General features: G+C 41.1%; 1 protein-coding gene across 4 annotated transcripts in view; it reads right to left on the bottom strand.

The window, feature by feature from the left end:
- KANK1 (KN motif and ankyrin repeat domains 1) overlaps window positions 1-16,678 on the bottom strand; it is a 242,207-nt gene that overhangs the window by 37,824 nt on the left and 187,705 nt on the right. Inside the window, exon 1 of one of the 4 annotated variants that reach the window (XM_037851179.1) lies at window positions 993-1,117. The exons of the other annotated variants lie outside the window; for them this stretch is intronic. The gene's annotated coding sequence lies outside the window, so the exon portion shown is untranslated. Of the gene's footprint in view, window positions 1-992; window positions 1,118-16,678 lie in introns of those variants that run through there. 4 annotated transcript variants of the gene reach the window in all.

Here is a 16,678-nt window from a genome sequence, read left to right as displayed (position 1 = left end):
CTATACTCTGACCACTGGATCATGTGACAGTTGGTAAACGCTACTTCTGGGCTAAACCAAACATTTAAGAAAAGGAAACACAAGAACCTTTCAAGGCACAGACCTTGCTACTGACCTGGGCCATGCATTTCAAATTTTAAAAGCAAGAACTTTTTTGTTTAAATTGTAGAATCAAGTAATGTGTTTTGATAGAGTCCTACTAACAAGCTTTCCATTTTTAGAGCTAAAGACAGGAGAGCGATGTGACAAAATAAGGTATCTGTACTCCTGCCTCTATCCCGGACATACAAACCCACTTGACCACTGTCAAGGCTGCAGGATTCTCAGCAACTTGGTTTTCCTGCCTGTCCTCCCAACCCCCAACATTGCTGAACTTTTTTACACCTGACAATGTGAATGCTTGCAGTAAATCTCAATACTCTCTTGCCTTTGTTCATGTTAAATGTTGAAAAGTACTAAAAGAATATTTCAAGCAGAGGAATAAATAGTTAATATACTCATTTGGTCCCAATTTTAAACATTAAATTGCTCCAGCTGTTAGAAATTAGGCACTAGATTTCAATTCTAAAACACATGGAAAAATTCTGTTTGAAAGAAGTGCTCAGTACTAATAATTTTCTAGCCTAAGAATGGGTGAGCAGATTAAAAAAATGCCTGTGCCAGAAACTTGTGCTCATGCTAGCCAATGCATCTTTCTCTTTTTCAACTTTTCAACTCCACATGGAGGGAGAACACGCTCACTCGAAATATGCAGCCAGACCTGTTTTCAGTGCTTGTCTGAAATTCCATAAGCAAAGAGAAACTACAGGCTCAGGTGTCAGACAGAGGCAGCCACCTCTCACCGGGGTGAGACGCGCGCGCGAGCCTGCAATTCTTAAGTAGACCCCTGTAGACGCTGCCGGGTGGCTGGAACGGAGGGCCGGGGCCGCGCTCCCAGCCGTCCCTCCCGCCCCTCTCCCGGGCCCCCGCCGCGCGCTCGCCCGCTCACCTACCGCGAGCCCGCTGCGTCCCGCCGCGCTGCCCGCCGGGCCCACCCGGCCGCTGGGTGCGCGCGCTCGTTGGTTCGCGGCGTGCCAGGGCCCTGCCTGGGACGCTCCCTTTCCTCACCCCATAAGGAAAGGCGGCTCAACATTCGTGTAAACTCAGCCAGGCCACGCGCAAATACCATAGGCCGAGTTTTCACCAATGAAGTCTCTCTGCGGCTTCAGTTACACGGCCCCCAGCACACTCAGCTGTCCGGCATTCCCTGTTTTCTTAACGAAAACAGGAAACCGGGATCTTTTGAAAATGTGTGTTTTTCGGTCCAGTTTTGCCAGGACTCCAAATAAAGCCAGCAGTTTAAACATGGCCACAGAGAGGCTCTGTCTTTCCTGTGCCAGTCACTTCTTCATGAAAGAGTTTGTGTTCTTGTGTGGAAAACGAAGCGCCTCGGCCCTCAGTCACCTTAGGGAGGGCAGCGGCACAAACGCCCACTGTTCTCCGCGGCTTCTAAACGGCCCCAGCCAGAGCCGCTGCTTCCAGGGCCGGCCAGGAGCTCCTCTCCGCAACGGCTCTCAGCAAGTAACAGGGGTGACCCTTTAAAATTAGCCACAGCTGGGCCTTTGCCACAGGTGAATGTTTTCTTTTAATCTTAAAACAACAAAAACTTATTCCAGTTACAAAAGTAGAACAAGCTAGATAAAAAAATGTGTCACATGCAAAACTGTTTAGAGAAGGAAAAAAGTGACTCAATCTCACCTTCTAGTGGCAAATGTTAATATTTTGGTGTAACTCTTTCTAGGCTTTTCTGTGCATTAAACATAGCTACTGTTCTTGCTTAACATGATGGCTTAAGCATTTTCAATGGGAATGGTTAATTTTTGTTTTCCCTTTTCCCTTCAAAAAATGTTTTAAAAATGAAATGAACTGATTTAATTTCCAGATTTAGAACACAACAAAACACATGCTTTATGGCTAAATCTAACTGGCCCATCCTTAGTTGTTTCTAAAGTTCAACTCACAGGAATCACGAAAGCCATGGGTCATGCCAAATTATCCCCAAATGAACTTTGGACTTCTAAATCTGGGTATCAGTGGAGATTTCAATTTAACCATGTTAGGATTTATTATTTCCTAATACTGCTTATATCAGAGCCATACAGAGCCTCACTGGGTGTGTATGACCAATGCACATGGAACACTGCCTGAGTAATAACCCTGACTATCTGGAGAATTTGTAATCCAAGTGTCATTCTCCAGCAACCAAAAAAACAAGAAGTGTTCTCAAAGTGTAATTTTTATAAATAACTGCCCATGGTATAAATTATTCTACAATTAAATAAATATCCGGTGCCATTATTTTTTATCTTCTGATTTCTAGTCTACCTTCACATACATTAACATAAATATGGCACTTACAGGGCCCTGATTTTTTCCCAACTGTTCATATATGTGTCTTATCTCCCTGTGCTAGATTGAAAGCATCTTGAAAGCTAACAATTGTTTTTTTTTAATTTCCTTTATTGCTCTCCATTCCCAACCACACCCCAATTGACAAGATGTTGGGAACAAAGTGTATATTTAAAAATGTTTATTGAAGGAATAAATAATTGAATATATATAACATAATGAACTTTAAAAACTTTCTCAAGGCTCTGTAGATACAAGTTGCTAGTTATATATTAGTGTTAAGGACATTTCTTACATGACCTTGTTTCTTTAGGTAGTGGCATTAAGGGTGATTTTTATTTTGATCTTTGTATTTTATAAATTTTTACAACACAGGTATTTTTTTTTTTTTTAATATGACTGCAAGAAGTCACTGGAAAACAAGAAGAATATACTAGAATAAATTCTGAGAAAGTTCATTTGGGAGAAGGATGAACAGAGGCAGCTGTGGTCAAGACTGCTAGATTGCTAGATATTCCTCAATATGTGGTCTCCCATTCTTGGATACTAATAAAACTCCCCATTTTAGCTGAGCAAATTGTAAAGAATATTATTTCTTCAATCTCCCTTGTATGGCCACAAGCAGAAGTATCATGGAGAAACCCCCAGGAACTTTCCTTAAAAAACAGGAAAAGCTCTTTGGTTTCCTTTTTTCATTTCTTCTTCCATCCTGCTGCCTGGAATGCAGATGTGATGACTGGAGCACTAGCTGCTATTTTCGATCAGGTCACACCCTAAGGTTGGAGGAGCAATGTTCTAGAAAGCACCTGGGTCTCTAAGGGCTTTGTGGATCACAGCCACCATATACTCCTGGAAAGCCTACAACTATACTTCTAAGTGAAAAGCCTCTATACTGTTTTACCTATTATTTGTTTTGGGTCTCTGTTATTTGCAACTAAACTGAATCCTAATGGATACAGCAGCCTCCCTTTTGCCCCTCTCCCACAAAACTAAGACTAGATCTTGAAAATAAGAAAAATACCATAAATGATAAACCAGATGCTACAGTAAAACTTTTTTCTTACAAAATTTTGGCAATTTCAAGAATAATATGTATAAAAACAACAGTTTTAAAAAATGTCTAAGAGGTTTATAAGGAGAATCTCAGCTGCCTAAAAAAGGCCTTTTCTGATTTATGTAGCTATGCCTGCTTTCATGCAGCCAAAAATTACTGGCTATATCTGCAATGGAATCTTGAAAGTAACAGTTTCCAACTAAATATTTTGGAATTGGAAGGCTCTCCCTGGTGTTTACAAGAATTTTCTGAATGTCTGGAAATGCAGTGGTGGAAACCGCTCCCGGCACCACCTATATCTTCATTATATAGTAATTAGGTGCAGAAAACGGTCCTATTCAGTGCACAGTGTAAGAGGAATAATTTATAAGAAATAAAATGAGGATATATACTCTAGCTGGGAGACAAATGCTAAACACCCTAGGCAACATAACACTAATTGAGATCAGTTACAAAGACCTATTACCAACAAGAACAGCATGATGGTATGAGCACCAGTGAGCAAAGGGAATGGAGTTCGCCAGGGGCAATTTTCTGAAGGAGATGAGTTTTGAAGACAAGGTAAGTGATGAATGAGTAAAGGGAAAAGAGTCCAAAGGTGAAGGACCAGGGCAAACCATGTTGGTGCAATCCCAGGAAAGACAAGGTTAGATGGAAGGGGGCTGACTGCTGGCTGACTGGGGACGGAAGAGGCCACTAACCTGGGGTTCTGGATGGGGAAAGTCATGTCTATTTAATGACGGTTAGACGGCACACCATGCCCTGTGCTAGGGGCTGAAGGGCAGCAACAAAGTTTATCCTGACAACCATGTGTGGAATGATTTAGGGAAAGAGATTAAATTCAAAGTGAGCAGTTAAAATCTTCTAATGCCCAACTGAGAAGTGTGGGCCAAATAAAAAAATTATTCATTAATTTAACTTATATTTATAACCAACATTGAGAATAAAGGCACTGTTGTGGGCTGAATTGTATCCTCCAAAAAGATTTATTGAAGTCCTATCTGACCTGTATCTGTGAATGTGACCGAATTTGGAAATAGGGTCATTGCAGACGTAATCAAGTTAAGACGAGGTTACCCTAGATTAGGGTGGGCCCTAATCCAATGACTGGTGCTATTATAAGAAGAGGAAATCTGGATAGAGACACATACAGGAAGAACGCCACGTGAGGATGGAGGCAGAGACAGAGAAACGTGTGAACAAGCCAAGGGTTGTCAGCAACCTCCAGAAGTCAGGAAGAGGCAAGAAAGTCTCCTCCTTCAGAGCCTTCAGAGCAAGCAGGGCCCCACCACCAAGTTGACTTTGCATTTCTAGCCTTCAGAACAGAGAGAGAATAAACTTCTGTTGTTGTAAGCCATGAAGTTTGTGGAACCTTGTTATGGTAGCCCTAGGAAACTAATACACATATTAATAATTATCTATCTATCTTTACTTAATACTTACCTGGCACTGTTCTAGGAGCTGGGGACACAAATGTGAATAAAAGAGACAAAGTCCCTGCTTTCGTGAGGCTCACAGTCTAGTGGGGCTGGGGGTGTGGGGAAAAAACAAACAAAATAAAATACAAGGCAAAAGAAGTGAAGAGCCATGTAAGTGACAGAATCACCAGAGTTTATACCTGGCCATCAAGTAAGTACACTGGCCATGGCTTCTCAGGTTGGCATTGAATCTGAGCCCACCTGCACCCAGATGCCAGATGTCACAGAGTCTCCCTTCCTCCCTCCTCTTCCAGCCCTCAGTGGGTTCAGTCCTCATTTGGGGGTCACCACACAGAAATGTGACAACATCAGTTGGAAACAACTCCCTAAGTACAGCCCAAATTCACATGCATTAGGAGAGAAGCTGAAATCAACAAACTGATGGTGATTCTGTGTACATATTTACCACCTACTAAACTTAGGGCTCCAGGACAGGGGTCCAGTTTATGGCCCTGTCAACAACAATTTGAAATTCCTTGCAATTCTTCTGCATTAGCAAAGTGAAATGGAGATAAGGGTTATTTCAAAAATCATTTCATGTGGGTTCATAAAGTACTATATGATTTTAACTTTTTAAAGAAACTAAACTTTCCATCCAAATAATATTTGGTTTGGGAAGACATAAAAATGAATGTAATCTCCAGGAGATGGGAAGCTAGAAGGCAGGAATCTGGTCTGGGGGTACTAACTTGTTAGCAGTGGTTTTCAAATGGGAGTAATTTTGCCCCACGCCCATCCCGGGACATCTGTCAGTGTCATTTTTTGTTTGTCACAACTAGAGGGAGTGGTAGTGCTATTGGCATCTATTGGGTAGAGATCAGGGAGGCTGCTAAACATCCTGCAATACACAGATCAGTCCAACAAAGAATTATCCAGCCCCCAATTTCAATAGTGCTGAGGTTGAGAAAACCTGTGCTAGAAACAGTATGTAGAGTAAAAACATTCACATATAGTGATTGAGATTTTGCCCATGTAAGCTGTGGTCTTCAAGTTTCATATTTCTCAGTGTTCTAGTGAGCAAGCACTAAGTACTTTTCTACATACTCTACCACAGTGGGCTATTCTTTAGTATGCGTCAAAGTACTGCAGGTTTCTGAAATAATGTATACTGTTGAACTTTTAAATGGACAAAACTTTGATATTATTACTTTATTAATTAAGAAACAGCCAACTTCTGCATTCTGGTCGTGCATACTCCAGATCCAATTACCAAATAGTGGCACCATGAAAAATCACTGTACCCATGTGCCACAACCTTCGCACACAATTTATGTGTTTTTCTTCACCAGTTATTCTACCTGTTGAATCTGAAGAACTCTGCTAATTTCCATTAAAGTATGGTTCCCTCTCACAAAAACCAAGAAGATTTTTCCCTGAGAGCTGAGTTGGTCCCAGAGAAGCACATAATTATCATAGATTGCCCCATTTAAAAGCAGCAGAGTATAAGCACCCTGCTGTTCAAAGCAGTCAAAAGAGTCCACGTCAGCTAAAGCCTCGAGTCAGGAAAGAAAACCAGTAGGATGAACTCAAGGAGAGAGAAAAATTCTCATGAAGCTAATTATTCAGAGTGTGAAACTAACTGAGTCAGGAAATCAACTTTTCCAGGACTGGAACAGAGGGATAATGTTCTGAACAGGTTTAACAGGAAGGTTCTCCTGATGACACTGTTAGCATTAAGCACTTTCAGCCTGGAGGAGATTCCCTGTACCAAATGCATGGGAGAAGTACCACCTACAAGAGAACAAGCAATAAAACTTGAAAAAGGATAATAACGTAGTGCTCCTCATTCTGTTTTAAAAGAATATATGGCATCTTGGCATCTGAGATTTTCTCATGCTCCTACATTTACCAAAGAGTGTTTTTAAACCTTCCTTCTCCCCTCCTGGCTAACAAATCCATCCATTCATCCACCCCAGGAAGAGCTCCTGCTAGGTGTAGTCCCTGTTTCCATGGCGATTATACCAGTTACCTCAATTTCACCTAGACTTCTCAGGTTGCTGCTGTTTTAAACAGATACCCAAACAATTCATGCACATAAAATGACAACATTAAAGGAAGCAAAATAAATACCAGAAATGCACAGTATATACCAGGCTGGTTGACAAGTCAAATGTAGCATAACTGTGTGATTTTATAGGCTTGGTTTATTTATATGTTTAAGTTAAAATGTGGTTTGTTGCTCCTCTATTTGTAACTCTTCATAACTCCTTTGGCTTCTCCCCCTAGAATTTTAGACTTCCTCTCACAGCTGATCTGAATACACTATCCCTACCTCTTCCATAGTCCCTCACCAGTACTTCCTTACTAGCTCCAAATTGCAAGAGTAGCTTTTCCCATATCCCATATAAAGGGAATGCTGATCTAGGGAGGATGCAATTGTTCAATTGAAAGATTTATTTTTTCATTCAATAAATATTTATTAAGTACCTACCATGTGCCAAACACTGCTAGGACCTAAGCAAAATGAACCTAGTGTCTGTCTGGACAGAACCTAGGAACTAGAGGAGGAAACAGATGAGGGATCCCATGAGTAAATGACAACTGTCCTGAGTGCTGTCAAAGTAAAATACAGGGTGGGGACCCCTCCTGGGCTAGGGTTAGGGAGTCTTCTCCCAGGCAGTAGCAACTTAAGAGTCCACTACACAAAGCCCATGGTATGTGTACTTGGGGGGAAATTCTATGTAGAGGAAACTGCATATGCAAAACCTGTCACTTTAAGGAACTGAAAAGATGTCTACATGATAGGAAATTCCAAAGCGAGGAGAGGCCCAGTCTTGCAGGGCCCTGGGAGTCATGCTAAGGGTGTTGGGATCTTAAGTGCAATGGGAAGTCACTGAAGGGTTTTAAACAAGGGAGTGAAGCTATCAGATCTGCATTTTAATAAGGTTGCTCTGGCTAGATGCTATAATATGTATTAAAATTCTCCTCAGCATCCTCCATTAAATTTTCTATGGATTCATCAATGTTCCTCTTGGAGTCACAAATTCCTTTGCACTGTGTGAGTTTTAACAACTTGACTAGAAAGCAGGGCATAGTGTTAACACTACAGAACTTAGAGCTTTTTTGCACCTTGGCCTGTGGTCCTGCAGCCTATGTGTTTTTGAGCTACACTGAGCAAAGCTTGAGACTAGAATTGGTCTATAGACTCATTTACCAGTGCTCTATCCATTACCTCATTCTGCTATTTAAAAAGAAAATATTTTTGCTTAAAGCAATGGATGACTCAATGCAGAGAAAAGTTATGGGATTTCCTTTTCTGGAGGGTCATTAAAGCAGGACAAATCTAATCTGGGAGGGACAGATGTGGCATGAGTGATAGCAGGAAGAAAGAACAGAGGTCATTTTAGGGAATGTGGACCGTGATTTAGCACAATGAGCCACAGAGAGGAGCAGACTTGCTCCATTTTTGAAACTCTAAGATAGGAATAGCAGAGACTGAACATGATGGTGAGGCAAAGACAACGTCTGACCCAGGCAGTGTCTCTGTGGAGGAGGGAGAGAAAGAAGGGGCGGCAACCCCGCTATTCTTCCTGCGTGCTCCCAGGCCCAATCTACACATCTCTACCACGCCGGACCAGGGCTCCGACTGTGCTGAGAGGGTAGACTAACAACAGAGGGTTAGCATCTTGCTGAAGGTGATGCTTATTGCCTGAGGTGTATACAACACGCAGAGCCCAGATACCACATGCTGCTACCAGTTATTAGTCTCAATTGTCAGCACACATCAGATCAGGTATTTAAGGACAGCGCCAGGGGTCTATTTGCCTCAGAAACTTACTGAGCCATATCGGGAACAATATGAGCATCAAAATAATATAATGATGGTAATGGATTACAACTCAGTGAATAAACTAGGATCTATGAATCCATAATACTATGATACATACATAAATGGGGGAGAAGGGAAAGCACTTCCTTTCAGTAGATAGCCAACTAATAAATATAGAAGGAATTAAGGAAACAGAAAATGACCATTTAATAAGAATCGTAGCAGAGGCTGATGCAGGCAGTAATTGTCAATGGATGCTTAGGCAGGTGGGTAGAGAGTTAATGAAGAATAGGATACTGGTGTGGTCTCAGAGCAACTCTGCACAAAATACTTATCAATTACAAAGGGGAAAATGGTAACCCTATGGAGAAGAAACCAATGACCACCTTGATCAGGTGATCAGGGCAGCATGAGGTACCCCTGATATAATGCACTAGAGAAGAGCACAGTATCATTTCTGTGGTGCTCCTGCCAAGAAGCATGTCCTCAGTCAGGAAACATCAGACGGGTCCAGGTTGAAAGACATCCTACAGCACTAAAGGCCTCTGCTTTTTAAAAGCTGTCAAGGTCATTGAAGAAAGGAAAGACAGTACTGTTCCAGACTGGAGGGGACTAAAGAGACATGACAAATGCATGGCTTTACACACACACACACACTCATGTGAACATGTGTGTCAAGAGAGAAATGGGGTAAAATGTTGAACACTGAGAACCCAAGTAAAGGACAGATGAGAATTCTTTACAACTTTTCTGTAAGTTTGAAATTATTAAAAAATAAATTATATACTCCTGTATTACATATTCTTTGAGGAATTTTACATTTGTTTGAGGTATCCCTGGAAACTTGTAGAGCTCCTCAATTCTTAATTTTGCCAACTGATGTAGCATGAGCCCCATTTTAGAGAATAAAGTCTAAAACCTCCTTTCTCGGCACTTAATGTCCTTAACAACGTGGTTCCAGTCCAGCACCTCCAGCTACCTCCTACCTTGAACCTCCACATACTGAGCAATTTTCAAGCGTCTCTGCCTTTGGCCATTCCCTGCCCTCCACCCCGCAAGCAGCTCCCCCACCTCTTCCCTCTGTCACAATGGAGCCATGTCCATAAGGGCCCATCCCAGACATCACATCCTCTGTAAAACCTTCTCTCAGCCACCCTGTCTGCTCTGTTCTCCGCCCTCCATTCTCTCTAAGCACTCAGCCTAGGTAGCTGACCTTTGTTACAGTTACAGGCACTTGCCTGTCTCCCCCCACCAGACTGTTAGTGTCTTGTTTACTAAAATCTTGAGGTCTAAATTTCTGCTGGTTTCTGCTTTTTAGAATGGAGGAGTAAGCTGCTGGCTGGGTCCTGCAGAGCTGTGTATGTGCAACTGTGCAAGTGCCCTGGGGCTGGGGGTGGGGTGTCGGTTAGGTGAATGGGGAGCCCTCATCTAGCAGTAATTATGCTCCGAAAGGAGCTTTCAATGCTAAATATAAAGCAAAACAAAAGCAAAAGTAGACAAGCAACCTTTAGAAGTATTTTATGGCCAAGTTAAAATACTACCCCCTTATTCCAAAAGGAAAAAGTATGCACGGATTGCTCCAAACAATCTATTCTGTTGCCTCTAAAGAAGTCCTAAGAGCAGAGCATTCTTAAACACACCATGCATGGACTGTGCACTTCAGAACCAGGGAACACATATCTATGGCAGTTGTCCAGAGAGCTGCATGGGCCGACTTAAATTGGGGAATACTTTTCGTTTCATGAAACAAAAACGGGGGCTATAAATGTTTCCCAGTTAATGGATAGGTGATGGGCAGCAGAGGACTGGAATGGCACAATGTCTTAACAAGGCTTGCATGTGTAAAATGAGGGGGATGGTGGGACTTGATTTCCAAAGGTCACTTCCAGCCTATGACTCTTTTACTATGTTTTACACAAAATTTCATAGTGTGATCAACATTCATCGCAGCCGGTGTCAGACCAGGTGAGCTTGGGCAGACAGAGTTTGTGGCCTTACTCTGTGCACATTCCATTCAACAACACCTTTCCAGTTGCATCATAACAACTGGCATACTCTATAATCCCCAAATGCAGGTTCCCTTTGGCTGTATCATCAGTTCTGCTTTGGACAAGTCTTAAGAGTCCAGAAGCCAGACTATAGGTAAGAGATTGAGGGGGAAGAAAATGGAAAGGATAACTGTTCCTGGGAGTGGAAAGGACCAGGTCTTAATAAAGGGTACTTTGTATTAAGCAAACTCAGCACATGATGGTAACAGAGGCCTTGGGGTTCACACAATGGCCTTTTTCTCCAGTTTTCAGTGCCAACCACAAGATGCAGCAACTCTTCACCCACAATCTGTCTTGAAATAGCCAAGATACCACAAACCCCTCAGGACTTGCTCTTCATCAACCTAGGGCATGCTGTTTTCCAATGTCCACTGTCTAATTTAAAGAATTATTGAAGATATAGAACCCAAATTTGTCATGCACGTACAGAAAAGAACTAGCTTGAGGACTAAATGCTGTTTTCCAAACTTTCTTCAAAAAAACCATGCTGCTCTAAGCATAAATAAGAAATGCACTAGTTCAAAGGGTAATTTTGTGAAAAACAGAAAAGTAATACAAGCTAAGACTTTTGGGTACAGAAAGGGCTTTTCTAACAAAACAGTCTAGTTTTTTCTTAGGGGTGTGTGGGAGGACACTATAGTATTTACATGAAACCCAGTCCCTATTTGTTTTGTAGTATTTATATAAGAGAAAGAAACTTGTCTTAAGGCACATTGAGCAAATCCCCACTGGAAAAGCAGAGATGAAAACAAAAGACCAAAGATGGATTAAGCCAAAAAAAAAGGAAATTCTGGAACTTAGGTAAGCCATAAACTCAAAAACTTAAACCTCCACATAGAGTACAACCTTTCACTCCTACAACAATGACATCTTTATATTAAAGCCATAGCTAAAGTTGAACTAAAAATCAAGTAGTTATCCTTTCCAGCTTGTAACAGAAGCAAATGTTTTTTGTAATATAAATATTTCTTTTTGTAACAAATACAAGTTTAGATTTCACCAGCCCCCACCAAATGTAAGGCTTTCCTCCATTTTTTCATTTTTAGGCATTCTTACTTACTCACCCAGAAACAAAATAACTGATTTTCAGCAAGCAGGAAGCTAAATTTCAGGCATACTTCCTCGGCACTGAAGGGAAAACACATCAGCAGGCAAAACGCCCAAAAGCTATTGCAGAGCATTTATTTATACCCACTTGGAATTTCCTGACCAACTAACAGCCTGCTGGCCAGAGTTTAATTCCAGGACGCTAGACACCAGTGAGACAGCAAAAACTACCAATGAACAAAATTGCTAGCAAATAAAGACGAAGAAAAAAACCAAAAGCCGAAGACAGACCTCTTCTACCTTCTTAATTTCTCAAACTATACTCAAACTCTTTTTAGACACACAAAATGCTAACCTAGAAATGTAGCAGAAACCTAATTCTAGGAAGAATTGAGACCAAAAAGTAGCAAATGTTTCCACATTCTTTCTGCTGACTTATCCCACCTTTCCCCACCTCCACCACCCCCCCCCACCCCCCCCCCCCCCCCCCCGCCAATCCTCTGGTGCAAGAAGGCTCCCTGTTACAATCTGAGCTACAGCGCAGTGTGGCAACAAGGCAGCCGGTTTTTGAAGGACATGATCCAGTCTCATGCTGGACCCACGTGGGGCTGGAGGCAAGTGGTTTCTCTTTTTGGTTTATTCTAATTTAATGCAACATGTAATCTGAAAGCTTCAAACACCATTTGTAAGATACAGACCCAAGGTTCTCTTTTTCCCATTCCCTTAAATAGTGTATCCAAATTGGATCATGTGACTTTCAAAGAGCACAGGATTAGTTCCTAAACAAGTGCATTCTGTTCTGGGGTGATAATACCTTTGAGCAAACTTTTATCTCTGTTTTAGAAGATTAATAGGAATATGTCCCTCTAATGGTTTAAATTCACAATCTCAAAAATTAAAAAAAACAAAACAAAACAATTTTAACCCCCTTTTCACCTCTGCCTAAGTACTTTGAGTAAATGTGGCTGCCCGTGAAACAAGATTTACCAAATTCTGTCACCGGGCAAACAAGCAAAGCCAGTTCTAAACAATAAAACAGAGATCAATAAAGATTAGGGATGACTCTAAAAGGACTGCTTTGCAAAATGCAAAACACAGTACAGCTGCATGGAGAGAGCCAAAGTTTTACAAGAATCTATTGTCTGGTTCATCTTAATATCTGCACACACCCTACCTCCTTCCAATCCATCCTCCCTCTAACTGATGATGCATATTGGGTGGCTAGATGAGTTAAACGTGACAACCTTAGAGACAGGTATTTTTCTGTGTGAAACTATAAAGATTAAATTTTTCAAGACAGTGAGACTCATTTGGGCTTGTTTTACACCAAATAAACAAACTTAAGCAAAGGGAAATAAATTAAGGACTAATTTCAAGTAGTAGACACTTTCAAATATCCGGTCCAAAGAATTCCAAATGGCGTTATCCTCTAACACCTACATTATATAAGAGATTTGAGTTGGGCCTATTCCCCATCCCCCTTTTTTTTGGTGGAGGAGGGACATGCACAAAACAGCTACTGAGATATAGTTTACATACCACAATATACACCTATTTTAAATGTATAATTTGATGAGTTTTGGTAAATTTATACAGTTGTACAGCCATCACCACAACCCAGTTTTAGGACATTTCCATTACTCCCCAAATTCCCTCAGATTTGTTTAATCATATGCTTAAAATAGAGAAATTTTCTTCTTTCTCTGTTTTAGAAAACATACTATTTAGACACACTATTACATTCGAAACTTCAAAAGACTTGTTCTTAAGAATTAAAATGAGGAAAGCATCAGAATGTAATGATTCTTGATCACTTAAAAAAACGGGCTAAGTTTTTATTTGATAAATATCATGTTCTGGTAAGAATACAACTTATTTCATAAAGCAGTTTCAGGTAATTCTTTTGCTAAAGTAGCTTATATCTGATCCTATGTGGGTTTGCCTCTGTGCTTTTATGAAGGCAGGTTCCAGCAGAAAAAGTCATTGTATGCAAATAAATGTCTACACCTTTATAAGAGGATGACAGAGGTAGAGAAGAGAGAATAAAAAATGAGATCTTGCCTGGAAACCATCCCACTGCAGGCAGAAAAACACATCTATGCACCTTTACTCTCTTTTGATCTATTTACAGAGGAATAAGCCAAAAGTTTCTGGGAAGATGAAGTTCTCAAGCCTTTTCCTCTGAGAGGCGGGGAGCAGCCAGAGAAGACGACTCTCAGTGAGGGGAAGCCTGCTGAGGACAGGCAGGCTGAGAGTCTGCCAGTGCAGCTGCCATCCCCTGGATGGTGGCTTTGGAACTTCAGAACTGCATTCAAGCATATCTGAACCTACAGTTCTGATGCCGAACAGGATTACTGCTGCAATACTTTTCTCCCCAGAGTCTGACCCTTAGTCTAGAGATTAAACCAAAGTTATATTAAGTGGTGAGTATTAATAATGTGCTGGTTTGAAGCTGTTATGTACCCCAGAGGTCATGTTCTTTTAATTCATTCCTGTGGGTGCAGAGCTATTGTGGGTGGGACCTTTTGATTAGGTTATTTCAGTTGAAGAGCGCTGCAGGGTGGGTATTCAGTCTCCTACTGCAGTCCTTTAAAAGAGGTTAAAAGCCAAAGAGATGAATTCAGAGAGAAGCCCCAGAGAAGCTAAGAGAAGACCCACAGAAAAGAGAGGAAGCCACTGAAGCCAGAAATTGAAAGTAACAAAACCTGGGAGAGAAGCACCAGCAGACGTCACCATGTGCCTTGCTATCTGACAGAGGAGCCCAAGCTCACTAGTAACTGGTCTTCAGAGTCCAGGTATCATCCTGTTGACGCCTTAATTGGGGCATTTTCATGGCATAAGAACTGTAAATTGTAAGTTAATAAATCCCCATTGTAAAAGCCAACCCATTTCTGGTATATTGCATTCTGGCAGCTTTAGCAAACCTAAACAAATAGCGAATTCCATTTTGGACATCTCAAGATGCAAGTTCCCTGACATCTAACAGTGAATTTACCTTCCTACCCCAATACATTCCTCTCTTCCAGTTTATCCAACTGATAACACCCTTCCAGTTTCACAGCTATAGCACAGACGCACCTGGGCTATCAGTCCTCTAATGGCCTCCTAGCAATTCATCTTTCCCCACCATCCACTCGGCACAATTCTTCTGGATTACACTTACTACACACCAGACACTGTTTCAAATACTTTGAGTATATGAACTCATTTAATCTTCACAACAACCCCAAGTGTAGGTATGATTATTTTGGTATTTTACAGGTGGAGCTTATGTTTTTCACAGGCTTACCACCACTCTGTGATAATTAATATGAGAGCATACTGTGCATTTCAGATATTGCATTTTTTTTCCAAATTGGAGGTTCATGGAGCTAGTCTACTGGTGCCATTTTTCCAATGGCATGTGCTCACTCCGTGTCTCTATCACATTTTGGTAATTCTTGCAATATTTCAAAATTTTTCATTATTATATCTGTTATAGTGATCTGTGATTAGTGATCTTTGCTGTTACTGTTGTAATTGTTTTGGGTTGCCATGAACCACACCCACTTAAGACGGCAAACTTAATTGATAAATGTTGTGTGTGTTCCGGCTACCCCACCGACTTCCTTCCTTTCTATTTCCTGAGACACAACAATATGAATTTAGGTCAATTAATAACCCTACAATGGCCTTTAAGTGTTCAAGGAGAAGGAAGAATCACACATCACTCACTTTAAATCAAAACCTAGAAATGATTAAGCTTAGTGAGGAAGTCATGTCGAAAGCCAAGACAGGCTGAAAGCTAGGCCTCTTGAACCAAACAGCCAAGCTGTGAACAAAGGAAAAGTTCTTGAACAAAATTAAAAGTACTATTCCAGTGAGCACAAACTTGAAAAGAAAGCAAAGGAACCTTCTTGCTGATATGGGAGAGTTTTAATGGTCTGGAGAGAAAATTAAACGAGCCCACATTCCCCTAGGCCAAAGCCTAATCCAGGGCAAGGCCCTAACTCTCTTCGATTCTGTTAAGACTGAGAGAAGTGAGGAAGCTGCAGAGGAAAAGTTTGAAGCTAGCAGAGATTGTCTCATGAGGTTTAAGGAAAGAAGCGTCTTCATAACATAACAGTGCAAGGTGAAGCAGCAAGTGCTTAAGTAGAAACTGCTGTTAAGTTATCTAGAAGATCTGAGATAGCTGATGAAGATAAAACAACTTTATATTGGAAGAAGATGCCATCTAGAAATTTCATAGCCAGAGGCAAGGAATCAATGCCTGGCTTCAAAGCTTCAAAGGACAAGATGACTCTCTTGTTAGGGGCTGATGCAGCTGCCGACTTTTTAGTTGAAGCCAATGCTCATTTACCACTCTGAAACTCCCAGTGCCCTTAGGAATGATGCTAAATCTGCTCTTCCTCCATACATGGAATAACAAAGCCTAGATGAGAGCACATCTGTTTACAACATGGCTGACTGAATATTTTAAGCCCACTGTTGAGAACTACTGCTCAGAAAAAAAAAGATTCATTTCAAAATATGACTGCTTATTGACAATGCATCTGGTTATCCAGGAGCTGTGATGGAGATGTTCAATGAGATGAATGGAATATTGTTTTCATGCCTGCTAACACAACATCTGTTCCTGCAACACATGGACCAAGGAGTCATTTCGATTTTCAAATCTTATTAAGCATTTAAGAACTACACTTTGTAAGGCTATAGCTGCCATGAATAGTGATTCCTCTAATGGATCTGGGCAAAGTAAATTGGAAACTTTCTGGAAAGAAGTCACTATTCTAGATGCCATTAAGAACAGTTGTGATTCATGGGAGGAGGCCAAAATATCAACATTCACAGGAGTTTGGAAGAAGTTGATTCCAATCCTTGTGGATGACTTTTAGTGGAGGAAGTAACTGCAGAT

This window comes from Choloepus didactylus, chromosome 10 (genome assembly GCF_015220235.1).
Source record: "Choloepus didactylus isolate mChoDid1 chromosome 10, mChoDid1.pri, whole genome shotgun sequence".
NCBI classification, from domain to species: Eukaryota; Metazoa; Chordata; class Mammalia; order Pilosa; family Megalonychidae; genus Choloepus; species Choloepus didactylus.
Note: the sequence above shows the minus strand (reverse complement) of the source record. Positions and strands in the feature narration are given on the sequence as shown.